The 26,945-nt window shown below is 48.3% G+C and overlaps 2 long non-coding RNA genes across 2 annotated transcripts; one reads left to right on the forward strand and one right to left on the reverse strand.

Moving 5' to 3' along the window:
* Positions 1-9,284: 9,284 nt before the first annotated feature.
* On the reverse strand, positions 9,285-26,934 carry LOC106726097. Its single transcript, XR_001362112.1, has 4 exons — positions 26,531-26,934; positions 23,155-23,238; positions 11,141-11,483; positions 9,285-9,471 (listed from the first exon to the last, which is right to left on the reverse strand). It is a non-coding gene; the product is annotated as an uncharacterized LOC106726097 (long non-coding RNA).
* On the forward strand, positions 10,729-14,744 carry LOC102262795. Its single transcript, XR_001362113.1, has 2 exons — positions 10,729-10,766; positions 14,655-14,744. It is a non-coding gene; the product is annotated as an uncharacterized LOC102262795 (long non-coding RNA).
* Positions 26,935-26,945: the final 11 nt, after the last annotated feature.

Genomic DNA, 26,945 nt, shown 5'->3' on the forward strand with positions numbered 1-26,945 from the left:
TTCAGGGTCAGGGGCCCCCAGCCCCGGCGCCCCACAGAGAAGGTACTCCCCAGGCGGGAGCCTGGAGACCTCAACCCCGAGCTCTGCCTCCTGGAGAGGTGAGCATCTCCCCTCCCCTTCGGACGCGGCTCTGCCCCTAAACTTGCCCCCATCCCCGACCCCCCACCCCACCCCAGCCTCCTCACCTGCCACACCTGGGTCTTCTCCAGCCCCACCCCAACCTGACCTGGGCCCCAGGAAGGTGGAAAGGGACAGAGTACTTGGCTCTGCCACACTGTGTGACCTTGGGCAAGTCACTTCACTTCTCGGAGGTTCCATGAAGGTGTCCTTACTGTTATTAGTTGTATGACTGTCTCCACCACAGATGGCCAAGAGGCTTAGTGTAAGTCCATTGGGGATGCATATCAGAAAGAAGGGCCTCTCCCAGAGGGTTCAGAGGGTCCAGGGGGCCTCACACACCCGAGGTCACATGGCCTCATGTCCCCCATTAGTCTCAAAAGGAAAGCCCTTATCTGAGTGCACTAAGACCTATTTGCCCACCCACGGCCACTAAACCTGTTTCTGAGGCTGGTGGGGAGGGGGTCAAGCCAGGCCCCCTGGAGACCAGGCAGCAGAGAGAAGGGACTTCCCCCATATTCACCAAGTCCCTACCATGCATTGTGGGTGGGCCTGGCTTGACCCCCTGCCAGGAGGAGGCTTCTACTGCCCCTGGGTCACAGCTGGGCAAAACGCATGGCCCTTCCTGGATTTATTTAAATGCGTTTGAGGCCCTCCCTGTGAGTGGGCTCAAGCAGCCCCTTGCCCTCTCCAGCCCCATTCCTAGGCCATTTGAGCAGCTCCTTGGGCCCACCCCTCTGTTACTCAGGCCCAGGCAAGAGCTCCCAGCCTGCCTGGGGCTGACCCCCGGCCCACTGACCCCAGCCCCGGCCCTGGCGGGCAAGCAGGCATTGCTCAACTTTCAGCGTTATCTGCTGAGCTGGGGTGACCTCTGCCCCGGAGAGCTGGAGAAATGACATCTCCAGGCACCCTTGGGGGGTGGAGGGCAGGGAGGGACGGGATGAAACACTGACCCAGCCTGCTGGCTTTGTGGGCCTTCCCACTGCTAAGGAAGGACCCAAGGCCCCAGGGCCACCCAGCCAGGCCTTCTAAGATGCCTGTAGGACACTCAGGACTGAGCTTGTAGCCCACCGCCTCCAAGAGGCCCTCCCTGCTCCACCTGCTAGAGAACTTCCTTCCTAGCCCTTATCTCCAGCTACCATTATCCTGGTTGTCTTGTCTACCTCAGTCTCCACCCAGACTGCCCACTCTGTGAGGGCTGTCCCCTGAATATTGGGACTCCAAGCCCAGAATTTACCAGACATTTCCTGTCACCCTCTGGACCAAGAACACTTTTTTCCCAGCTCTGCCCAAGGCTCAATGCAAAGGTTACCACCTCCAGGAAGCCCTCCCTGACCTCCCCTTTGAAAGTTCCAGGTTCTCAATCACTCCTTTCACACCCTCCTGCTTTGTTTCCTTTACCTTTCTCATTACTATCAAAATTATTTCACACCTACCCATCCTGCTTTCTGCCCCTGCTTCTCCTCCTCATGTCTGCCCCACCAGGAAAGGAATTTTTGTTTTGTTCACTGTAGTTCCCCCAGTGCCTTCCAGCACACAGAAGTTGCTCAATGGATGAAGGTGAGGTCCCTCATTAGCTGGGCTGTGTGACCCTAGGTAAGATGGCTCCCCTCTCTGAGCCACAGCACTCCCCTTGCTTTCTGCCCCTGCTTCTCCTCCTCACGTCTGCCCCACCAGGAAAGGAATTTTTGTTGTGTTCACTGTAGTTCCCCAGTGCCTTCCAGCACACAGAAGTTGCTCAATGGATGAAGGTGAGGTCCCTCATTAGCTGGGCTGTGTGACCCTAGGTAAGATGGCTCCCCTCTCTGAGCCACAGCACTCCCCTCCTAACTCTCGGGGTTCTGGGGAGATTCGATGAGATGGGGTTGGGGGTCATCTAAAGCTAACTGGAGCATTTCCTGTGTATCCTCAAGTCAATCTTCCACCCTCTCTGAACCACCTTTCAAGCCCTTTGCATGTATTAACTCATTTAATCCTCCTGATTACTTACAGGAATCAGGTCCTATTATCGAATCCACTTTACAAATGAAGAAACTGAGGCCCAGCAGAGCTAAGTTGTCTGCTCAAGGCCACATTAAAGGGGAGGGAAGAATTAAAGTCCTTCCAGCCTGACCTTCCCCTTTGGGTTAGTAAGAAGTAATAACATGTCTGGCGATGTGAACCCCATTTTCTGAGTAGAAAAATTGAGGCCCAGAGAAGGCTGACATAGGGTCACACAGTTAGTCAAGAGGCAACCCAGACCCCAGGGACTGGCCCCCATCAGGTCTTGCCCTTCTGGCCTCTGGGATGGACCTGTACTCTCCAAATACGGAGCCTTTTGCTTTCCACCCTGCCCTGCCCTGGATTCCCCATTCTGGCCTGAAAGTAAAATCAGTGCCAGGTGCACCTCAGTGCCACCCCAGGTGTCCCTCAGGGAGGCTGTGTGCCTGCTCAGGTGACGTAAGCCCTTGTCACAAGGCTCGTTGCTCAACAGGCCCTGCCTGCTGCCTCACCATTAGTACTCAGCCTTTCCTGAGGAGGGGCTGATGGGAGCTGAACCACTATGGCCCAGAGGTCCTGGGCACACCCCACCGGCCCTGTAGGCAGCGAGAACACAGAAACCGGATCCAGCTGACACCACCCACAATGATCTCTCCTGCGTAGGTGTTTGCAGCAACCTGGACGGGGAAGGGTCCCAAACTGGCAGCCAGTGGCCAAATCCAACCCACAGACCTGTTCAGTTTGACCTCCATGGTGTTTTGCTTTGTTTTGTTGTTTCTTTCTATGAATTTATTGCCAACATTTAAAAATCAGGAGACTTCACATCAAAATCCAAATTTCCAGCTCCTTTTTTTTTTGTTCCCCAGCTTCTCTTTTAAAATCAATAGCTGTGGGCTGGGCCCACGTGGCTACGAGTGGTGGGCAGGAGCCAGGTGGGGGCTGTGGAGTGAACAGGCACTTTCCTACCCAGATACTCTCTCCTCTGCCCAAAAAAAACTGCTTTCAGAATTCCTTCTCCTCGTCCCTGCAGCTTTTCCTTAGCCCCATTTTCAGAAGGAGGAAACTGAAGTGACTTGCCCAAAGGAAGTCCCATCGTTACTGCTTTGACACAGAGTTATAAAGGTGTTTGAGAGGGGCTTAGAAATCAGCCAGCGGGTAGAAATATAAGGCAGAAAGCGGGCCCATCAGAGATGGTCCATGGAGATCGTCTCTAATGGATTTGCAGTGGAGGGATGCAGGGGTCAGACTTTTGTTCTTGCTCTGTAGCCTCCTGGTTGTGGCACTCTGGTGTCCCCTCTAGACCTCAGTCCCTGATCTATCCTATATAATAAAAGTCTAATATGCAAATTGACCAAACAGCAGAACAACTGGTTGCTATGATACGTACTGACCACCAGGGGTCAGATGCTCAATGAAGGAGCTGCCCCCTAGTGGTCAGTGCGCTCCCACAGGGGGAGCACTGCTCAGCCAGAAGCCTGGCTCATGGCTGGCAAGCGCAGCGGAGTGGCAGGAGCCTCTCTTGCCTCCGCAGCAGCGCTAAGGATGTCTAACTAAAGCCATCAGCTCCCGGACTGTGAGAGGGCACAGGCCGGGCTGAGGGACCTCCCAGTGCATGAATTTCGTGCACCGGGCCTCTAGTAAGGGAATAATATCCCCTCTCTTGGGAGTTCTGAACCAGTTGTTCCCCCTTACACTGGCCCAAGTGGCACATGGGAGTGAATCAGACCTGCCCCTAGCCCCACAAAAGGCAAGTCACAAAAACCTCACAAAGCAGGCAGATGGGAAACAGGCCTGGGAGTGTTAAGACTTCCCCTAATATCACAGTGAACTGGTAGAATAGGGGGACTTAAAAGCCAGACCCCCGATTCCAGTGTCTGAGATTTTCCCCATCATGCCTCTCATTTGAGGCCTCACTTTCCCCTTCTGCCTAATGGGACTGAGATTAAATCCCTGAAGGCTGCTAGGCCCAGTGTCCTGGGATTTGAAATTTGGGAAACTGAATTTCCTGGTAAACGCTCATGGATGGCTAGCAACACTTGCCTGAGCACATGCTGCCACCGTGTGGCAGGATCTGGTAATGCAGGAGTGATTTAAATGAATCCTTTTGAACAAGGACCCGCTGGGGACTTTGCTTTGGGATACGGAGGTTCGCACTGTGAATACGATAGAGCTCACAGTACATGAGCAGGCCACTGAAAGAAATAAAAATGTCCAACAAACAGTCAAAAGGTGCTTTCATTTAGTGATTCAGCAAATACTTTTTGGCACCTACTGTGGCTCGTGCCCTAGAGACATATTCATGAACAAGATAGAAGCGATTCCTGTTCTCATGGAGTTGACACTTCCCTTGGGGAAGACAAACAGTAAACAAGATAAATGAGAAAAGTATACATTGTGTTACATTCTGGTAAGCACCATGGAGAAAAATACAGCAGAGGAGGGGAATGGGGGAGGGGGGCTTGATTTTAACTTTAGTTCAGGAGCGGCCTCATTGAAGTGACATTTGAGCAAAAACATGAATGTGGTGAGGGAGTGGGCTATGCAGGTAGCTGTGAGGAAAGTATACCAACAAGTGCAAAGGCCCTGGGGTAGGAGCATGCCTCACCCATGTAGTTGCTGTGGGCGGAGTACAGGAAGAGTAGCAGGGAATTATCTCATAGAAATAGTGGGGCCATATCACACACGGCCTCACTGAAGTGACATTTGAGCAAAAACATGAGTGTGGTGAGGGAGTGGGCTATGCAGGTAGCTGTGAGGAAAGTATACCAACAAGTGCAAAGGCCCTGGGGTAGGAGCATGCCTCACCCATGTAGTTGCTGTGGGCGGAGTACAGGAAGAGTAGCAGGGAATTATCTCATAGAAATAGTGGGGCCATATCACACAGGGCTTTGTGGGCCATTGTAAAGACGTTGACTCTTACTCTGGGTTAACAGGAGCCACGAAGAGTTCTGAGCAGAGGAGGGACAGGCTCTTACAGGTTTTAACAGAATCCCTCTGGCTGCATATGGGGGGTGGAGGTCAGGGCAGTTGTGCAGGCACATGACGGGACGGTGGACTCCACCAGGTGGTAGCCGTGGAGGTGGGGAGAAGTGATCAAATGCTGAATCTATTTTGAAAGTAGACCACTCGGGATTTGCTGGTAGGTCCGATTATAAAACAACTACACAGTGGTGGACCACTCCATAGCCATTTAAAGGGACAAGTATCTGACACTGAAAGCACTGGCAACCAAAAGAAAAAAGTAGACAAACTGGACCACATCAAAATGTACAGCTCTGTACAGCAAAGGACAACATCAGCAGAGTGGAAAGAAAGACAGCCCGCAGAATGGGAGGAAATATTTGTAAGTCATATACCTGATAAGAAGTTAATATCCAGAATATATAAACAACTCCTACAAGTTGGCAATGGAAAATCCAACTTAACATGGCAAATGACTTAAAATAGAAGATGCATCTCCAAAGAAGATGCATGAATGGCCAAAAAGCACATGAAAAGATGTTCAACATCACTAATCATTAAGGAAATGCAAATTAAAACCATAATACGAGGCCACCTCAAGGGACAAGTATCTGACACTGAAAGCACTGGCAACCAAAAGAAAAAAGTAGACAAACTGGACCACATCAAAATTTACAGCTCTGTACAGCAAAGGACATCAGCAGCAGAGTGGAAAGAAAGATAGCCCGCAGAACAGGAGGAAATATTTGCAAGTCATATATCTGATAAGAAGTTAATATCCAGAATATATAAACAACTGCTACAAGTTGGCAATGGAAAACCCAACTTAACATGGCAACTGACTTAAAATAGAAGATGCATCTCCAAAGAAGATGCACGAATGGCCAAAAAGCACATGAAAAGATGTTCAACATCACTAATCATTAAGGAAATGCAAATTAAAACCATAATACGAGGCCACCTCAAACCCACTAGGTTGACTGCTATCAAGAAAAACAGAAAAGTATTGGTGAAGCTATGGAGAAATTGAAAGTCTTATCACTGTGGGTGGGAATGTAAAATGGTGCCACCACTATGGGAAACGGTGCGGCTGTTCTTCAGAAAGGGGAACGTAGAATTACCATGTGAGCCAACAGCCCCACTCTGGGCATAGACACAACACCCACTAGGTTGACTGCTATCAAGAAAAACAGAAAATAAGTATTGGTGAAGCTATGGAGAGATTGAAAGTCTTGTCACTGTTGATGGGAATGTAAAACGGTGCCACCACTATGGGAAACAGTGTGGCTGTTCTTCAGAAAGGGGACGTAGAATTACATGTGAGCCAACAGCCCCACTCTGGGCATAGACACAAGAATTGAAAGCAGGATCCCAAACAGATATTTGCAGGCCCGTGTTCACAGCAGCAGCATTCACAATAGCCAAAAGGGGAAAGCGACCCCAAGTATCCATCGATGTGTGAATGGATAAACAAAATGTGGTCTAGAGATTAGTCAAAGAACATATATGTGCCCTAGCCAGTGTGCTCAGTGGTTAGGGTGTCAGCCTTCGCACTGACGGGTTGATCCACACTGCGTGCAGGAGGCAGCCAATTGACGTGTCTCAATGTTTCTCTCTCCAACAACAACAAAATAATATATATACACAGCCCATGGACACAGACAACAGTGTGGTAGGTTGATCCACACCGCGTGCAGGAAGCAGCCAATTGACGTGTCTCAATGTTTCTCTCTCCCTCCAACAACAAAAAAATAATATATATACATAGCCCATGGACACAGACAACAGTGTGGTGATGGCCAGAGTGGAGGGAGGGGGTGGCGCTGAGTAGAGGTGGGTAAAGGGGGAGGGGGATATGGGGGACATTTGTAATTGTGTAAACAATAAATAAATGTGGTCTGTACATCAATGAAATATTATTCAGTCTTTTTTAAAAAGGAATGAACATGCTATAGCATAGTCAGTGGTCGGCAACCTGCGGTTCGGCAAACCGCAGCTCACGAGCCACATGCGGCTCTTTGGTCCCTTGAGTGTGACTCTTCCACAAAATACCGACTTCTGCACATGGGCCACGAAGTTTCAATCGCACTGTACGTGCGCACCTGCACGTGGTATTTTGTGGAAGAGCCACACTCAAGGGGCCAAAGAGCCGCATGTGGCTTGCGAGCCTCGGTTTGCCGACCACGGGCATAGGAGAACCTTGAAGTCATTATGCTGAGTGAAGTAAGCCAGTCACAAAAGGACAACAAAGGTGCCAGAGCAGTCAGATTCATAGAGACAGAGAGTAGCAGGGTGGTTGCCAGGGGCTGGGATGGGGCGTTAGTGTTTAATGGGTATAGAGTTTCAGTTTGCGAAGATGAAGAAGTTCTAGCGATGGATGGCGGGGATGGCTGTGCAACAATGAGGGCGAACCTAAGGCCACCGAACTGTCCAGGTAACAGTGGTTAAGGTGGGAAATTTTATGTTATGTGAACTTTACCACACATTGAAAACAAACCAGGTAGATCTTCATATGTCCACACGGAAAGGTCCCCGGTGGCACTGTGACGTGGAAGGAGGCGAGGCAGAAGGGTCCCGGCAGAGTCCCGTTTCCCTTTAAAACCCTCACCAGCAGCTCCGTTTGTTTAATGTGAACAACACAGTGTTGATGAAGGTGGGTGAAAACAGGTTCTCTTGCACACTTTCAGTGGTGGTGCAGAGCGGTACAACCTCCAGCTTTAAGTAATCTGGCCATGGCTATTGAAATTGAAAATATGGCCCAGCTGGTGTGGCTCAGTGGTTGAGCGTAAATCCATGAACCAGGAGGGAGGTTGCCAGTTCGATTCCCAGGTGGGGTATGTGCCTGGGTTGAAAGCTCAATCCCTAGTGTAGGAGGTAGCCAAGCCAAACAATGTTGATGTCTCTCTCTCTCTCTCTCTCTCTCTCTCTCTCAAATCAATAAAAATATTTTTTTAAATGGGAAATATCACTGGGCCCGCCGGTTCGATTCCCAGTATGTGCCTGGGTTGAAAGCTCAATCCCTAGTGTAGGAGATAGCCAAGCCAAACAATGTTGATGTTTCTCTCTCTCTCTAAAATCAATAAAAATATATTTTTTTTAAAATGGGAAATATCACTGGGCCCAGGGATGCTGGGCATTTATACTACAAGATACTCACACCTACCCAAAGACAAATGGACGCTGTAATAGCAGAAGCTGTTGTTACCAGTAAATACTGTGCAGCTACTAAAACGACTGAGCCGTCTCTGCAGGAGGGGACCCAGGCCGGCGCTATCCTCTGCACGTGTCTGGGACGATGGGGACATTCTACAGCTGTCCTGTGCCATATAGGAGCTACCAGCCACGTGGGGCCACCGAGTGCTGGAGATGTGGCTAGTGTGACTGAGGAACTGGCCTTTTTATTTTGTTCCATTTTAATTACATTTAAATAGCCTGTGGGTAGTGACTATTGTCCTGAACAGCACACATCTAAAACCCTCTCTAAGATCTATTGTCAAGTGAAAAAAGGCCAAATGCAGGCCAGGATGTGTGGTGTGCCAACCCCCGCCCCACACACACACATAAATGAGGGGAGATGCGGGAATTTACTCGTGTTTGTTTGAGGATGTAGTCTCCCGCTGGGAGGGCTGTAAGAAACTGGCAACAGTGACAGGCTAGGGCCCAGGATGCTCTGAATATTGTTGTGCAATAACATACCCCAAAACTTAGTGGTTTAAAACAACCACCACCCTGTGGGTCAAGAATTTGGACAAGGCACCAGGGGACAGTTTGTCTCTGCTGGCTGCTGGCGGGAACACCCAAGGTGCCTGCATTCCCACGTGTGGCAGCTCCGCATGGATGGCCCCAGCTCAGTTCTCAGTTTCTCGGTTCCTCGGGCCTCCAGTACCCACTTTCTCCCTCCCCGTGTGGTCTCTCCAAGAGACTTCTGCTCAGGGAGCCTCTTCACAAAGTATCCTCACGTGGCTTTCTACATGGTCCCTGAACACGGTCCGAGCTGTGACTCCATGTGGCCTTTCCACGTGGTCTCCCCAGCACAGTAGCCACACTTCTTACACAGCAATTAGCTTATCCCAGAGCACAGAAGTGGAAGCTGCAAAGCTACTAGGCCTTCTTTAAGCTTAAGCCCCAAACTGGCCAACCGCCATTTCTATCCCAGCCATCGGTCAGCTCGGAAGCAAGGGCAGGAGAGGATAAAAGGGGCGCATACCGGGCGGCTGGTTCACGGGGAGCCCCTACAGTAAGTCTACCACAGGAGAAGGACTGGGGGCCTGAGGTATGAGGTGGGAGGTGGGAGCAAGACCTACACCCTCTTCTAACTTTAAAATGTTGGCCAGGAGTAGGTATTACCTTATTATTTGTTTGAGTTTAGAAAGCCATACACTGCATGGTCCTGCCTCCACACCTTTGCTTGTGCTGTTCTTCTGCCTCCAACACCCTTTCCTTTCACCTCCAGCTGAGAAATACCCACAGAAACTTTCCCTGAATGTCGAAGTCAAATTTCCCCCCGCTTTCTCTGCACTCTGTACACTTCGTGCCTCTAGGATCTTATTCCACCCCTACTGGAGTTAGCTTTGTGTAATCTCGCTCTACTGGGAGCTCCTGGAGGTCAGCTCAATGTGAGTCATCTCTGTACACACACGCACACAGGAATCATGCAGGTGCTGAGTAGGTGCTCAGTGATCTGGGGACCCAACCCAAGAAGATAAACACTTGCCTGATCCCACAATCTCCCCACCCAGCGGGCCCAATGCTGGCATTTGTGGTTGCATTGTCTAGAAAGGCCACCAGGTGGCGATGAAGCCCAGCCTCCAACCTCCCCAGTTGCTACCTGAGCTGAGAGACAGGTAGGTCTGGGCCAGAGACCCCAGGGCAGGAGGCTCCAAGCCCACCTTTTATGAGAAATTTCCCACCTCCATTGTCCACTCCTCTCTTTACAAAATCTGCTTCCTCCCTCTCTCCCCCGCAGCAAATTGACTTTAGTTATAGGCATGCCAGCCACTGGATGCACTATCTGGGTGACGCCAAAATCTTGTGCCAAGTGCAAGATACCAGACACAAAAGAATACGTGCTGCATGATCCCACTGACATGACGCTCTAGAACAGCGGTTCTCAACCTGTGGGTCGCGACCCCTTTGGGGGTCGAATGACCCTTTCACAGGGGTCGCCTAAGACCATCGGAAAACACATATATAATTACATATTGTTTTTGTGATTAATCACTATGCTTTAATTATGTTCCATTTGTAACAATGAAAATACATCCTGCATATCAGATATTTACATTACGATTCATAACAGTAGCAAAATTACAGTTATGAAGTAGCAACGAAAATAATCTATGGTTGGGGGTCACCACAACATGAGGAACTGTATTAAAGGGTCGCGGCATTAGGAAGGTTGAGAACCACTGCTCTAGAATGAGTGAGATTAATCTAAGCTGGAAAATTTAGCTGGGGTTGAGCAGGACTGACTGGGCAGGGGCCCAAGGTACTTTTTGGAGTCGTGGTAAATGTTCTGTGTTACTTTCCCAGGGCTTCCATAGCCAAGCCACAAACTAGGTGGCTTAACACAGCATACATTTACTCTCCACCAGTTCTGCAGGCCAGGAGTCTGAAACCAGGGCCATGCTCCCGCTGAAGGCTCCCAGGAGGAATCCTTCCTTGCCTCTTCCGGATACTGGTGGCTGCCAGCAGTCCTTGGCTTGGAGGTACATCCTTCCAATCTCTGCCTCTGTCTTCACATGGCCCGCTTCCCCCTGTGTGTGTCTGTGTTCAAATCTTCTCCTTTCTCTTATAAAGTCGTTGGGTTTAGGGCCCACCCTAATCCCAACCTCAGCATGACCTCATCTTAACTCAGTTGTATCTGCAAGACGCTATTTTTAAATAAGGTTCTGTTCACAAGTACCAAGGGTTAGGGCTTGAATATATCTTTTTGAGGGACACAGTTCAACCCCCTTCATGTTCGATATCTTGAAGTTTGTATAACACAGGTAGATGCATTTGTCAAAAATAATCTAAAGTAACCTAAGATGTGTGCATTTCACGGACTGTAAGTTTTACAGACAGAGGAACGAATACTGACCTCGAGCTAATGCTGAAGTGGTTGGGGTGAGGGGTACTGGTGTCTGCAACCAAGTCTGCACGTAGCAGCCCTGGTCTCCTTTAGTTGGGAGCAGTTCCTCAGTCTTTCTTTCTCATTCATGACCTTGAAACTTTTGAAGAGTTTAGGCCAGTTCCTTCGTAGAATGTCCTCCAGTGGGTCTGTCTGACGTTTCCTCCACGCCTTTGTGTTGTGTCCTCCTCGACGATTCCCATCAGGAGGCACTTGAGAGCTGTTTGTCCCCTGTCTGCTGATGCTAATGTTGATCTCATGGTTAAGGTGATGCCTGCCAGGTTTCACCACTGTCAAGCTACTGTTTTTCTCTCTGTAATCAATAAGTGTGTTGTGGGGAGATATATATATTATTGATTTCAGAGAGGAAGGGAGAGGGAATGAGAGATAGAAACTTCAATGATGAGAAAGAATCATTGATCGGCTGCCTCCTGCACGCCCTTGTGGGGAGATATTTTTAAACTATTTAAGCATAGTGTTATTCCTCCAACTTCACCCACTGGTTTTTTAAATATGTTTTTATTGATTTTTAGAGAGAGAGGGAGGGAGGGAGGGAGGGAGGGAGAGGTAGAAACATTGATGAAAGTGAAACATCATCGATCAGCTGCCTCCTGCACGCGCCACACTGGAGATCGAGTCCACAACTGGGCACGTGTCCTGACCGGGAATAGAACCAGCGACCTGTTGGTGCACGTGTCAACACTCAACCACTGAGCCACACCAGCTGGACTCACCCACTGATTTTAACATCCACTTAGATGCTTGCCTCAGTCAATCTATTGCCGTGTAACAAATGACCTCCAAACTTAGCAGCTTAAAATAATCAGCATTTTCTCACTGTTTGTTGTGGGTCAGGAATTCAGGAGTGGTCTGGCTGGAAGGTTCTGGCCTCAAGTCTCTGTGAAGGTGCAGCCAAGGTGTCAGCTGGGGCTGGTTATCTGAAAGCTCACCTGGGGCTGGAGCGTCACCATCCAGGAGGAATATAATGTGAGCCATGTGTTTATGTTTCATTTTAAATTTTCTGGTGGCCACAGTTTAAAAAGCCACAGGTGAGCCTGGCTGATGTGGCTCAGTGGGTGAGTGTCGACCTATGAGCCAAGAGGTCACAGTTCAATTCCCAGTCAGGGCACATGCCTAGGTTGCAGGCTCAATCCCCAGTGTGGGGCGTGGAAGAGGCAGCCCATCAATGATTCTCTCTCATCAGTGATGTTTCTATCTCCCTGTTCCTTCCCCTCTGACATCAATAAAAATATATTCAAAGATTTTTTTTTAAAGGCCACAGGTGAAATTCAGTTTAGGAATATATTTTACTTAACCCAATATACCTAAAACCTCATTTCAACATGTCCTCCATATACAATATAATTAACGAGATATTTGACATCTTTTTTCCATGCTGTCTTTAAAATTCACTGTGGACTAGCCACACTGTAAGTGCCTAACAGCCATGCGGTATGTGCCTAGGGGCCATTGTATTGGACAGCTGAGTGCTGGCCACATGGGCCTCTTCTCTCAGGGCTGCTTGAATGTCCCATGACAGAGCAGCTGTCTTCCCCCAGACACAGGGATCAGAGAGAACAAGAAGGAAGCACATGCCTCTATGACCTACTTTCCCAGCACAGCACCACTTCTGCCATAATCTAGTCACTAGAATTGAATCACTGAGTCCAGCCCCACTCAAGAGGAAGTGGATTACAGTCCACCCCTTGCGAAGACTATCAACAAATTTGGAGGTATATCTTAAAGTCACACAGCCACCTATTTGTTTATTCATTTACTAGAGGCCGATGCACGAAATTCGTGCAAGAGTAGGCCTTCCTTCCCCCAGCTACCCATACCGGCTTCCCTCCAGCACCCGGGACCCGGGCTTCCCTCACAGCCCCGGCTTCATCCAGAAGGTTGTCTGGAAGGACGTCCAGAAGGACGTCTGGTCTCATTAGCATATTACACTTTTATTGTTATAGATGCCAGTATGGATTTTATTTTATTCCATGGGTTCTAAATCCATCATTACCATTATTTAGTTTGATGCTCCAATTGACCCATATTTGGCCAGTGTACCCCTGTCAGCTGACTCCTGTGTCCTTTTACCATCGCTCCATTATTCCTTGAACATCTCTTTCTTTGAGGGCACAACAAGATGTTCCAGGATCAATTGCTATTTTTCTTAGCCCTGCCCAGGTTCATTTTAGTGGAGAAGGGCGATTTTGAAACGAAAATCTGGGTGCTGTCCAACTTTTTAATTTTTACCAATTTCCTACATGTGAAGAACTCTCTCCTGTTTGTTCTTTTCATTTGCATTTCCTATTACTAATGACTGAGCCTTCTTCATGAGCCTGTGGTTTTCCCTTCTGTAAACTGCTCTTCCCACCCACTGTTCTTTTTCCACTGGGGCTGCTGCTGTCTTTTCTGTTGTTTACTTGCAAGTTTCTTGTATGTTCTAAGCACTGCAATTTTAGACACTGCAATGTCTTCACACCCTGATATCTGTCTATTCATTTTGTCCATGGGATCCTTTGGCCAGAATTCTTTCATTTTGATGTAATTAACATAATTTTTAAATGTTCTTTCTTTTTATATATTGGTGCTTTGTTATTATGGTAAAATATATGTAACATAAAATTTACCATTTAGCCTTTTTTATTTTTTTAAATATACTCTTATTGATTTCAGAGAGGGAGGGAGAGGGAGAGATAGAAACATCAATGATGAGAGAGAATCATTGATCGGCCACCTCCTGGATGCCCCATACTGGGGATTGAGCCTGCAACCTGGGCATGTGCCCTTGACTGGAATCGAGCCTGGGACCTTTCAGTCCACAGGCCGACGCTCTATCCACTGAGCCAAACCAGCCAGGGCTTAGCCATTTTTAAAGGTGAAAACATTTAGTGGCATTAAGTGTTGTGCAACCATCATTACCATCCATCTCCAGAACTTTTCATCAACCCAAACAGAAACTCTGCTGTGCCCATTAAACCCACGTCTCTGCCTCCCCCCAGCCACTGGAAACCTCTAATCTACTTTCTGTGAGTTTGACTACCTCATATAAGTCAATCATACACTATTTGTCTTCCTGTGACTGGCTTGTTTCATTCATCACAGTTTTTAAGGTCCATCGATGTTGTCGCATGTGGCCGAATTTTTCTTTTTTGTGGATGAATAATATTTCACTGTGTCTATAGCTCCTACTAGTTTAAAAGTTTGCGCTCCATGTTAAGTCTCAATCCCTCTAGAGTCCACCGTTGTTTGCAGTGTGAGGTCAGTTTTATTTGGGGCTGGTTTCCCACACCATCTTCTGAACACTCTCTCCTTCCCCAGGTGGGTTGTGGGGCACCCTCTATGGTGTATTTACTTCTCACATGTGCATGGGCGGTTCCTGCACCCCAGCTCTGCCTCCCTGCACCAGCACCCCATTTTTTATTATAATGGCATATGCCTTTTTGCTGCTGATAGAGGCGTCTCCTCCTTCCTGTTCTTTTTTAAGGTTGCAGCTAAGTTTTTCCCATGCCACATCTCATCAAATCCTCAGAACAGCACAGAATCGATGGGCATGATCCTCATCCCCACCTGACAGGTAAGGAAATTGAGGCCGCAGAGGGGAGTAACATGATGAAGTTTACAGAGCTGACGAGTGGCAGAGAGAGAACAGGGTGAGGCCTGTCTGGCTCTAGGGCCACCTCTTGATGCCCCAGCACCCAACTGCCTCTCCCCATCGATAGGCTGCTGGGTTTTTATCGATAAGAAAGGGGAGGGTGGAAAGGCCTGCTGGGCTGACCACTTGCCACTTTTCTCTCCTCTCCTCCCCTTGTGTCAATCACCATTTAACCTGGAAGCCACTGGACATTGAAACAGAGAGATTTTCCAACAGTGAGGTAGTCACAGGAATGATGGAGGCACCCAGAAGCCAAGCAAGAGACTGCCAAGCAGCTCAGAGATTTGCAGTAACAGAAAGCCACTGCACCTCTAAGCTGGAGGGACTGAGGGAGGGGGTAATGTTGCAGGAGCCTGAGGCCTGTGCTCCCCCAGCAAAGCTAGAAGCACAGTGGACTGGAGCCACGGAGGACACTCAGTTATTGTCGGGGATGCAGCCCAAGGTGGAAGGAGAAATACTCTGGCTTCTCCCCTCCTTCTGGCCTCCAATCTCCCACTAGGACCTCCCATTGGCCACTGGGAAGTCAGCTGACCTGGAGCATGGGCAATGCAGTCTGCAGAGGTCAGCCCCGCTGTAAGTCAGAGCAAAGCAGGGGCAGGAAATGGATCTGAGAGCAAAGAGAACCAGTCCCTGCCCAACAGGCCCTCCCTGCCTGGTCCCAGTTTCCTCCAGGCAGCCCTCACTAGGGTCTAGCCTCCAGGAGCTCTTCGTACAACATCCTCCCTCTGTCCCTTTGGCCTGGAGCTGGAGCTCAGGCTGGGGCGCCTCGTCCTGCCCTTTGGCATCTCTGCTCTCCCAGCGTCTGTGTACATGATCCCTGTCTTCCATCCCTTCTGTTTGACATGCCTAGAGTGGTCTCCATTCTCCAGCCTGGACCCTCGCTGATGCGCCGGTCATGCCACAACTTACAGAATGGCCACTGTGGTACAATCCACGTGAGGTTTGTGGATTGACTGAGTAATGAACCAGAGGGAGGGCAGAAATTAAGTGAGCTGGGTCCCAAGTCAGGGTCAGTCCGGGGCACAGTGTGGGTGACGCGGCAGAGTCACCTCAGTGACCTCCAGACGGACTCGGCGTCTACAGAGACGCTGAGGTTTGACCAGTCAGGCCCCAGGCTCAGGTAAGAAGCTCCACGTGGCCAGGCCAAGGAAACCAGGCTCTCGCAGGGCCTCCTGCGTGCCTGTCTGCATTCATCACCCTGCATGCACCGCCCTGTATCAGTTTGCTAGGGCTGCCACCAGGCTAGGTGGCTTAAACCACAGAAATCTATTTCCCCACAGTTGTAGAGGCTGGGAGTCTGAGATCAGGGTTTCTAGTGAGGCCTCTCTCCCTGGCTTGCAGATGGCTGCCTTCTCCCTGTCTTCACAGCGTCTCCCGTCTCCCGTCTGTATATAATCTCCTCTTCTTATAAGGATACCATCATATTAGCTTATGCTAATGACCTCATTCTAACTTAATCACCTCTTTCCTTTGTTTTTTTTGTTTTTTTAATTCCTCACCTGAGGATATTTTTAGAGAGAGTGGAATAGAGAGGGAAAGACAGAGAGAACTATCATGTGAGAGAAACACATCCATTGGTTGCCTCCTGCACGTGCCCTGACCAGGGCCCAGGCTGGGGAAGAGCCTGCAATCCAACCGAGGTACGTGCCCTTGACCAGAATCAAACCCGGGACCCTTAGGTCTGAGGGCTGACGCTCTATCCACTGAGCCAAACCAGCTAGGGCTAACTCAGTCACCTCTTTAAAGACCTTATTTCCAAATACAGAGATACTGGGAGTTGGGACTTCAACATATAAATTGTGAGAGGACATATTTGGCCCATAACATCCCCCTTACAAGGTGGGCATTATCACCCTGTTTTCCAAATAAGGGAATGGAGGCCGGACAGTGATTTGTGCAAGACCTCCCGGAGCCGGGTCTGCTCAGGCTCGGCAGCTGCTTTTCCACCCACCAAGCCCCAAGGAATCTTCTCTTGATCTGCAACTGCATCAGACCCTGGGATTCCAATCTCCCCTCTAATCCCTTTCCTTTGTGGGCTAAGACTATGATCCACCATTGACTGTGCATTTCCTATGAGCCAGATTGTCCCACTGGCGTTTCACGTGCACACTACAACCACCAGCTACAGCTCCGTCAGGCACCGGCTCAGACCTCCTCAGAAGGCCCTCCCAAGCATTTGTAACACTGTCTATTTGTAACAATGCCTCTACCCACACAGATCCAGCTCCTGCTTTATTTTCCTTTAGAGCAGCGGTTCTCAACCTGTGGGTTGTGACCCCTTTGGCGGTCGAACAACCCTTTCACAGGGGTCGCCTAAGACCATCCTACATATCAGATATTTACATTATGATTCATAACAGTAGCAACATTACAGTTATGAAGTAGCAACGAAAATAATTTTATGGTTGAGTCACAACATGAGGAACTGTACTTAAAGGGCCAGAAGGTTGAGAACCACTGCTTTAGAGCCAACATGTCAAACTTGAGGCCCACAAGCCCCATGGGGCCCACAACGAATATTTTTGCCACCCAGCCAATATAACTGTATGTAGAAACATTTTAATAAAAATTTCGTCACTTAATTTTTACAATATCCTGTTACACATAATTATTAATAACGAACTACAAAGTTCACTAATGTCTGATTACTATAATCGTGTTGCATTCATTTCCCTTAAGCGCCTTATGCACAGGCGCACCATTTCTCTCCACTAATACTAGCAGCGAATATTTTAGCAGCCAATTGCCATGTCATTAGTCTTGGACTGACTTGTTTGGTGTGCGCAACAGGAAATATTTCACTTTTGGAGGAAAAAAATAGGGTTTTTTATGTTAGGCTTATTAATTTGTGCAGTTATTCAGTGTCTGGTAAGTTAATGTTCAAGAAAAAATATTAATTTTTATTACAATGTTCTATTATTTTATGTTAACGGTTACTCATTTATTTCAGCCCTTTGTATTCAGCGTGTCTCTATCAAAATAAACCTAGGTTTCTATGAAAATTGAAGCTTTTGTTTTTTTGCGGCCCTCATAAACTTAAACCTTGTTTATTTGGCCCGTGTTAGCCTTTGAGTTTGACCTGCTTGCTTTAGAGTATCATCAATACCTTATATGCATGCTTACTTATTTACCATCTCTACGCACCCCCCCACCACATCCCCCTGCCCAGATTATAAGCTCCATGAGGTCAGGATCTAGGTCCTAGATGAAATTCCCAATCACCAACATCACAGGTACCCAATGTTGGTTCAATAAATAATCAAATAAATCCACTCACGCATTGAATCCTCACTGAACTCTATACGATGGGCCCTAGGGTCCTTATTTTATAGAAAAAGAAACTGAGGCTCAGAGAAAGACCCAACTCTGCCTAAACTCACCCAGCCGGGACGCAGTGGAGCTGGAATTCAGTCCCAGGTCCACGCTCTCAACCCCCACACCCAGGCCAACCTCCTGGCCGTGGCCTTCCTTCCAAGTCTTCCCTGCTCGGTGGCTTCCCAAACTATCCTCACAGCTACTGGAACCTCTCTTGTTCCGGAAATTCTCTTTGCCCAGCTGCTGAGCTGCAGAGTCATTTTGTGCCAGCGCGTGTCACCAGAGAATGCCCATGTCCACAGCAGTTTGATGCTCTAAATCATGAATGTGCCATAGTTTATTTAAATCACTTCTAAGGATATTTCCAAGTTTTTGCTCCACAAACTAAGCTATATCCTTGCACCTGTGTTCATAAGCTATGAGGTGACAATTTCTCTGGGAATGGATTCCTGGAAGTGAAATTTCAAAGAGCATTGAACATCTTGAAACTGCATCGATTCCATGAACTCACTAAGCCTGGTTTACAACTGAGGAGTGGGGGGCCCAGAGAGAGCACATATGTTATCCAGAGAAACACATCAGGCTAGAGGAAGGGCCAGGTTTAGAACTGGCTACCTCCGGCCATGAATTTTTCTACTGTACTTGGACGGTGCTTCCACCCTCGGCTCGAGTTTGGTCTTTGTGAATTTTTATATGTGTGTGGGCCTAGATCTGACTGCTCTCTCTGACATTCAATCATCCATTCAATCCTATATAATAAAAGCCTAATATGCTAAGTGTCCCATCGGCTGGTCGGCCGTTCAGCCAATCAAAGCGTAATATGCTAATCATATGCTAAGGCCACTCAACTGCTTGCTATGACATGCACTGACCACCAGGGGGCAGACCTCCAACTGGTAGGTTAGCTTGCTGCTGGGGTCCAGCCGATTGGAACTGAGTAAGATGGCCGGACATGCCCTGGAGCCCTCCCACAGTCCCTCCCAGCTGGCCAACCTCCTGCGTCCCTCCACAGCCCCGATCATGCACCAGTGGGGCCCCTCAGCCTGGCCTGTGCCCTCTCGCAATCCAGGACCCCTCTGGGGATGTTGGAGAGCCGGTTTCAGCCCGATCCCACAGGCCAGGCTGAGGGATCGTGCACCAGGCCTCTAGTCATTTAACAAATGCATTGGTGAGATGTAGGTCCAATGCTGTAAGAAAGGCTCAAGTAACAAGTGTCTCCTGGGCAAGAAAATATTTAATTTTCCTCTCTCACATCATCTGAATGAAAGTAGCCAGAGTTTGGATGGTGGCTTTATGGTGTCAGGGACTCAGTCTCTTTCTATCTTATAACTCTTCCACCTTCAACCAGCAATTTCCATCTCATGGCCCAATGTGGCTGCTCTAGCACTGCCATCACATCTATATTCCTGCTGTTGGGAAGTTGAGAAAAGGAAATAGAATTCAGCCTCTTTAAGGGCACAAACCACAATCTCTTCTGCCATTTCCATTCTCATTCTATTGGCTGGAATTAGTCATATGTCCTATACTGCTACAAGGAAGGCATTAACTAACATAGCTAACACGTTTTCTGCTAAAACTCAGCGTTCTGTTACCAATGAATATATTGTCCAATCCCTGCCACTCATACATTTCTGAGCACCTACCATGTGTGGGAGAAGGTGCAGCAGACCTGACCCACGTGAGGGTTGAACCCTCACTCTGTCTTTCCCAGCTGTGGGTCATGACCTCTCTGAGCCTCCATTTCCTCATTTATAAAAAGAAGACAGGTGAGTACGTGTGCTCATCCCACGTGGGAGTTGTGAGAGTCACAATGTACTAACAGACTCAGCATGGAGCCTACTGCACATTTGGCACTAACGAAATGGCAGCTGCTTTTCAAATAAGCCAGACCCTGAGCCAGAGGTGACTCAGCAGAGGCCCTGCCCTGGATTTCAATGGGGAGACATTCTAGGGCAGCCTCCTGTCTATAAAAGCCTGGAGTCGTATCACCACGTATCCTCAACTTGTCAATCATGCATGAGTCAGAAGCAGTGATGACCATAAGTCATCGAGTAGCAGCTGGGCCCAAGATCACTGGCATCCTTCCAATCCCACCTCCCCAGCCCCATCTTACAGAAGAGCAAACAGAGCCCAGGGAAGTTGCCTGCGCTGTTTTATTTTATCAGTCTCCTCCTAATGGGGCATGTGGGTTAGTTCCAGTTTGAAATTATCATAAAACAGACGTGGCTGGGCCACCCTATGCCTATAAGACCAGGGTTTTCCAGGGTAGCTGGGGAGAAACAGAATTTCAGGGGAGAATTTTAAATCCAATTGATTTATAGATCAGAGATTCTGAATCTCAGCACTACTAACATTTTGGGCCAGAGAATTCCCTATGGTGGGGGCTGTCTTGTGCTGGGTAGGATGTTTAGCAGCATTCTTGGCCTCTACCCACAAGATGCCAGGAGCCTAACTCTACCCCCAGCGTGACAACCACAAGTCTCCAGACACTGCCAAACGTCCCCTGGGAGCCCAAATCGTTTCCAGTTGAGAAACGCTGACACTCACAGAGCCTGTGAGTAGGATTTCTAGGCACAGATTACTTCAGCAGATTTGTGAATATAATTGATTTTCTTCTCTTTGGGAAGGTGCACATCCAGCTCTTTGGAAGATGGTACAATGACCTTGGTAGCCACTAGTTTAAGAATAAGAATGTCATGCCATTATTGAAACAACTAGTGGGATTTAAATATGGACAATAGCAATTATATTATAACCTTGTATCAACATTAAATTTCCTGCTGTTGAAAACTATACGGTGGTCATGTAAGAGAATGTCCTGATTCTTAGGAGGTGCACATTGAAGTTTAGGGGTAAAAGAACATCGTATCTATAACTGACTCTTAAATGACTCATAAAAATTACACAGACAAAGAATAACAAGTCAAGTGTAGCAACATGCTGACAATTAGGGGATCTGAGTGAAGGAGATACGCAAGTTTTCTGTACTATTCTTGCAACTTCTCTGTAAATTTGAAATTATGTTAAGAGAATTTTAAATATTATCTATGTTTTAGTCTAGTTTTTGAAACATGGTTTTAATCTGTTATTTCCACTTGCTCCCATTAAAAAGAAAAGTCATGTTATGATTGTGCCCAAGAAACCGGGCCCCATTCAGGCCATGGTCCCAAGCGTCTCCCAGCAAAGCGTTCTCAGTACAAGTGTGGCAGGCAGGAAGACCTTTTACATTTATTTGCATCTGTAAAATACCTAGAAAGAATTTTCTCCCAATTTTAACAGTGGTTAGCAATGACCCCTCCCTTGCCTGCAGTTTTGTTCTCAAGTGTCCACCCACACGGCCACACACCCAGTCAGCCCGGATGCCTCAAGAAGTGACCTCAACCCTAGATCCTTGAGAAACCCTGATGGGTCTAAGGGTAATCTTATTCCCCTGCTAGTGATTGGTCCAGGAATGGGCATCTGATGCAAGAGAGCCAATAAGGAACAAGTCAGCTCCAGGCTGGTGTTTGACTTGCTTTGACCAATAAAATGTGAGGAAGTGACTTTATGAGACTTTCCAGCCCAGGATTCTGCCCTGAGAACTCCGTGTTAAGAAGCCAGTCCTGCCCTAGCCAGGTTGGCTCAGTGGATAGAGCGTCGGCCTGTGGACTGAAGGGTCCCGGGTTCGATTCCAGTCAAGGGCACATGCCCAGGCTGCGGGCTCGATCCCCAGTGGTTGGCGTGCAGGAGGCAGCCGATCAATGATTTTCTCTCATCATTGATGTTTCTATCTCTCTCTCTCCCTTCCTCTCTGAAATCAATAAAAATAAAAAATAAAAAATAAGCCAGTCCTCTGGAAGATAAGAGGCTGCAAACAGAATTGAGATGCCCCAGTGAACAACCCTCACCGCTGCTGGGCGCATGGATAAGGCCATCTTGGACCTTCAAGCATAGGTGGACGCTGAAGGAAGCTGCATGAATGAGCCCAGGTAAAACCAGAAGAGAAACCACCAGCCAGTACACAGAGTTGTGAGAAGTAATAAGTCAGTGTTGTTTTAAGCACCTGTTTTGGGGAGGGATGGGAAGACTCACTGAGGTTATAACATGGCCTGCATGCAGAGAGTGCTCAGTAAATGCTCCTTATTGTTGACCATGCACGTCTGCTCTCCTCCCCTGTGCCAATCACTCCCTCCGTCTTCCCCACCTAAGGAAGTGCTCCCTATCGCTCTGTACCCATCTCTGCACCCTGCTTCATTTTTCCACATCACCTGTCCCTTACCTGACATTAGATTATCTTCTTACCTATTTATTGTATGTCTATTGCATCTGTCTTATTCACTGCTGCACTGCCAGCATTTTACACAGCTTCTGGCCCACAGCAGGTCTCAGTAAAGATTTGGTGAGTAAATGAATGGGATGATCCAATCACGGTGACAGAAGCCATGGAAGGCTCCATCCCCCAATACGATGGCACCTTGTGGGTGTCCATCTCAGGCAGCTTTGCAGCCTGAGCCTCAGAGCTAGGAGCCAGAGGACAGAAACCTGAAGGAGGAGAAGGAGCCAGCCACATGACTCTGGGGAGCGCAGGAACCAGGAAGCAGGTACAGTGGAGACCCTGCACGCTCCTGAGAGTAGGAGATGTCAGGAGAGGAAACTGGAGAGTGGGCAGCACCCACTCAGCAGGGCCTTGAAGGCCAGGTGAAGGTGTGGCTCTCATCCCACCACCTTCCTGGTCAGAGGTAACAGCAGCGGGAGATAACACACACCTCTGCAGAGGCTCCTGCCTGCCAGGCACTGTGGACCTTGCAGTGAGCCGATGACGCGGAAGGAACACGGGCCCACATAAGGCTCAGAAACACGGCTGCAAAACTCCAAGCTCCAAAGCCTGGGCTCCTTCCCACTGCCCATTACCTCCCTTTCCCTTACTCCCACATCTCATCGACCAGCAGATCCTGGCTGTTCCACCTTCAGAACATCCAGAGTCAACCACTTCTCCACCTCCTCAGTCACCGTGGTCTGACCCTCCATGCCTTCCTACCTGGCCTTCTGCCGTCACCTCCTCCCTGGGCTCCTGCCTCAGCACGGTCCCTGAGTTCGTTCCACACACACAGCCAGAGGAATCCTATTAAAATGTAAAGTCAAGGTCACTGTACAATGCTTTGCCAGACTCTCCAATAGAACGTTCTGCAGCGGCGGAAATGTTCTCCCTCTGCACTGTCCGACTCATTATCCACCAGCCACATGTGACTAATGAGCACTTGAAACCTACTGAAGGACTGAATTTTATTTATTTATTTATTTATTTATTTTTAATTGGGTTTTTCCCATTGGTTTTCAGAGTGGAAGGGAGGGGGTGGGGGGAGAGGGAGAAACATCCATGTGAGAGAGACACGCAGACTGGTTGCCTCCTGCATGTGCCCCCAGTAGGGCACAGATCAAGCCTGCAACCTAGTTAGTGCCCTTGACCTGGAATTGAACCCAAGACTGATGCTCTAACCACTTAGCCACACCAGCCAGGACTGAAGGACTGAATTTTTAATCTTACTTTAGTAGTCACATTCTGCAGGCAAGGCTGTGGGAAACAGGCACTCTTGAACAGCTGGTGGGAGTATAAATTTGCATATGATTCCAATGGCGATATCTACTTACCTACCTATTGATAGATTTGTCTATATCTACCAAAACAACAAAGGCATTTAACATTTGTCACAGCAATCCCACTTCAAGAGTTTGTCCCATTGATCTACCTTCACATGCCAAATGACATTATGTAAAAGGTTTATAACATAAAGACAAGAAACAATCCAAGTATCTGTCCATTAATAGGCAACTAATTCAATAAATTATGGCCCAGCTACACAGTAGCATACAATGAAGTTGTAAAAAAAGAATGAAGAAATATGACAATTAAAGCACAAAGTAAAAAATAGATAAATTGGACTTCATCAAAAGTAAAAGCTTTTTGAGTTACCAAAGGACATTATCAAGAAAATGAAAAGACAACCAACAGAATGAGAGAAAACATTTGTACATCATATATCTGATAAGGGTCTAGGGTCCAGAAAATATAAAGAACCCTTACAATTTAACAACAAAGACAAATAACTCAATTTTTAAAGATTTCTCCAAAAAAATGTACAGCCCTGACCGGTTTGGCTCAGTGGAGAGTCAGCCTGCGGACTGAAGGGTCCCGGGGTTCGATTCAGGTCAAGGGCATGTACCTTGGTTGCAGGCACATCCCCAGTAGGGGGTGTGCAGATCATATATCTGATAAGGATCTAGGGCCCAGAATATATAAAGAACCCTTACGATTTAACAACAAAGACAAATTACTCAATTTTTAAATGGTCAAAAGATTTCTCCAAAAAAAATGTACAAATGGCCAATTAGCACATGAAAAGATGCTCACCATCATTAATGATTAGGAAAATGTAAATGCAAACCACCATGAGATCATCAGTTCCCGTTCATTAGGGTGGTATAACCAAAAACATGGAACATAAGAAATGTTGGTGAGGATGTGGAGCAATTGGAACCCTCGTGTATTGCTGGTAGGGATGTAAAATGGCGCAGCTGCCATGGAAAACAGTTTGGCAGTTCTTCAAAACACTACACATAGTTACCATAGGATCCAGCAATTCCACTCCTAGGTATGTATATACCCAAGAGAAATGAAAATGGGTGTCCACCCAAAAATTTGTACATGAATGCTCTTAACAGCAGTCTTCATAACAGCCAAAGAGTGGGAACAGCTCAAATGTCTATCAACTGAATGCGGAAGCAAAATGTGATCTATCCATACAATGAAATGTTATTCAGCCATAAAAGAAGTGAAGTGCTACAACATGGATGAACCTTGAAAACATTATGTTAAGTGAAAGAAGCTGGACAAAAAATAATAATGATTCTATTATATTATATGAAATAATATATATATACATATATAATTTGGGTCTTCAAAGCATGTGAATGTTCTACATATTAAAAATAAAAACTATTTTTCAAATATAAATCAGGTCATACAATTCCTGTATTCAAAACCCTAGAGGGAAGAAACTTGCCAGCTCATTTTATAAGTAAAAACCAAGGACTCTCTAGTCCCTTTCAAGGCCCTACCCCACCTGCCCCTCTCCCTTCCTCTCTGACCTCCCCTCCTCCACCTCCCCGTCTCTTACCTAACTCCTGTCTCACGGGCCTCCTTGCTGTTCTGGAAATCACAAGCATGTTCCTGCCGCAGGAACTTTGTCCTTGCTGTTCCCTTTGCTTTGAATCATTTATCTCAAGATATTTGCACAGTATTTGCTCCCTCGCCTCCTTTAGGTCTTGACTCAAATGTCACTTTCCTGAACAGGCCTTCCCTGACCCCACACCCCTACCTCCCAGGAGACTCTGTCATGTGCCCTACCATTTCCCTAGAACAGTGTCTGGGCCAGGTTGGTGCTTAATAAACATGTGATGAGTGAATGAATGATCTCAGGCTGTCTGTTCGTCTGTCATCCATGGTGCTGGCCACTAGGAGGGCTCCAGACATTAGACACCAGTAGTAACCAGCCACCCCAGATAGTTTGGAGGGTGTTTCTCTGAAATCTGAGATCCAGCCCCCACCAAGGCAAGCTGCCCTTAAGCCCCTGGGTTGAAAACCCAAATGTGTCAACAAAGGACAGCAAGCCCACCCAGGTTCTCCAGAATTCACCAGGAGTTGGGCTGCAATCTGTCCCTGCCATCAAAATGAATTCTGTTTCCTTGAAGGAGGTGGAGAAGGAAGCAGGGCGGGAGCATGGGCCTGGCTAGGGACAGAGGCTGCCCACAGCAGGAACACTGAGGAAACAGACCTGAGGTGACTGGGTTGACTAGCAGCCGAGGCATCCAGGGTTTAAACCTTCAGAGAACCAGGGCAGAACAGAGCTTCCAAAAGCTGGGTCTTACCTCCCTTCCTTGCTCCCCTCTTGGGTCCTCCCACGGCCTCTAAGGTGGCTTCCATTTGGTGACACTGGATGGAAGTTATGTGAATAATTGTGTACTTTGCAGTCAGCTGGACCCAGATAAAACCCTGCCCATGTCATTTACCTGCTGAGGTAGTAAAAGCGTGCGACTGAGCCTTCATTCATTCAGCAAGCATTTACTGAGCCGATCGTGTGGCCTACTCTGATGAAGATGCGGTGTTCAGCTATGAACAAGCAAGTCCTCGCCCTCGGGAGCTTGTCTGTTGGGGGGAGATATGAACTGCAAAGCTCATTGCCCAGGACAAGCACCGTGAGACACAACAGGGTGATGTCACAGTGACTGGAGGAGGGGCAACTCTGAGCGGGGTAGTCAGAGGGGCCTCTGAAGAGAGCACATCCTTGGTTACTAGGAGTAAATGAAATCTACCGTCTAGCTCCTGGCCCGGCGCCTAACAGAGATTAAGCGCTCACCAAATCTCATAGTGCATCCTAGTGTCATTCTCATCAGTTTGGTGTCCTCTCCCTCGGGAGGACAGCAGTTCCCGGGGGTCAGGCGTTTCTCCTCCGAGGCGCACAGTATGAGCGGGCACAACAGGTGCACGCACGGCCCTCCAACCTCTACACGCGGGAGGGCTCCATTAGCTGGCCCAGCGCACACAGGCTCCAGCTAGGGAGCTCTGTTCCAAGTGCCCACCAAGCGCTGGCCCCCTGGCCCGGGCCCGGCGCCCTCGCGTTTCTTGCGCACAGTAGGCGCTTGACGGTGCGCGCTGAAGAAATGCCCGTTTCCAGGTGCGGCGGCGCACGACCTCGGCACGTTACACCGGACCGGACCGTAAGCCGAGACTGACTTGGGAGGCGCCCAGGCCCGCGTTTCCGTGAGGCGGGC

This window comes from Myotis brandtii, unplaced genomic scaffold (genome assembly GCF_000412655.1).
Source record: "Myotis brandtii unplaced genomic scaffold, ASM41265v1 scaffold225, whole genome shotgun sequence".
In the NCBI taxonomy this organism is placed as follows: Eukaryota; Metazoa; Chordata; class Mammalia; order Chiroptera; family Vespertilionidae; genus Myotis; species Myotis brandtii.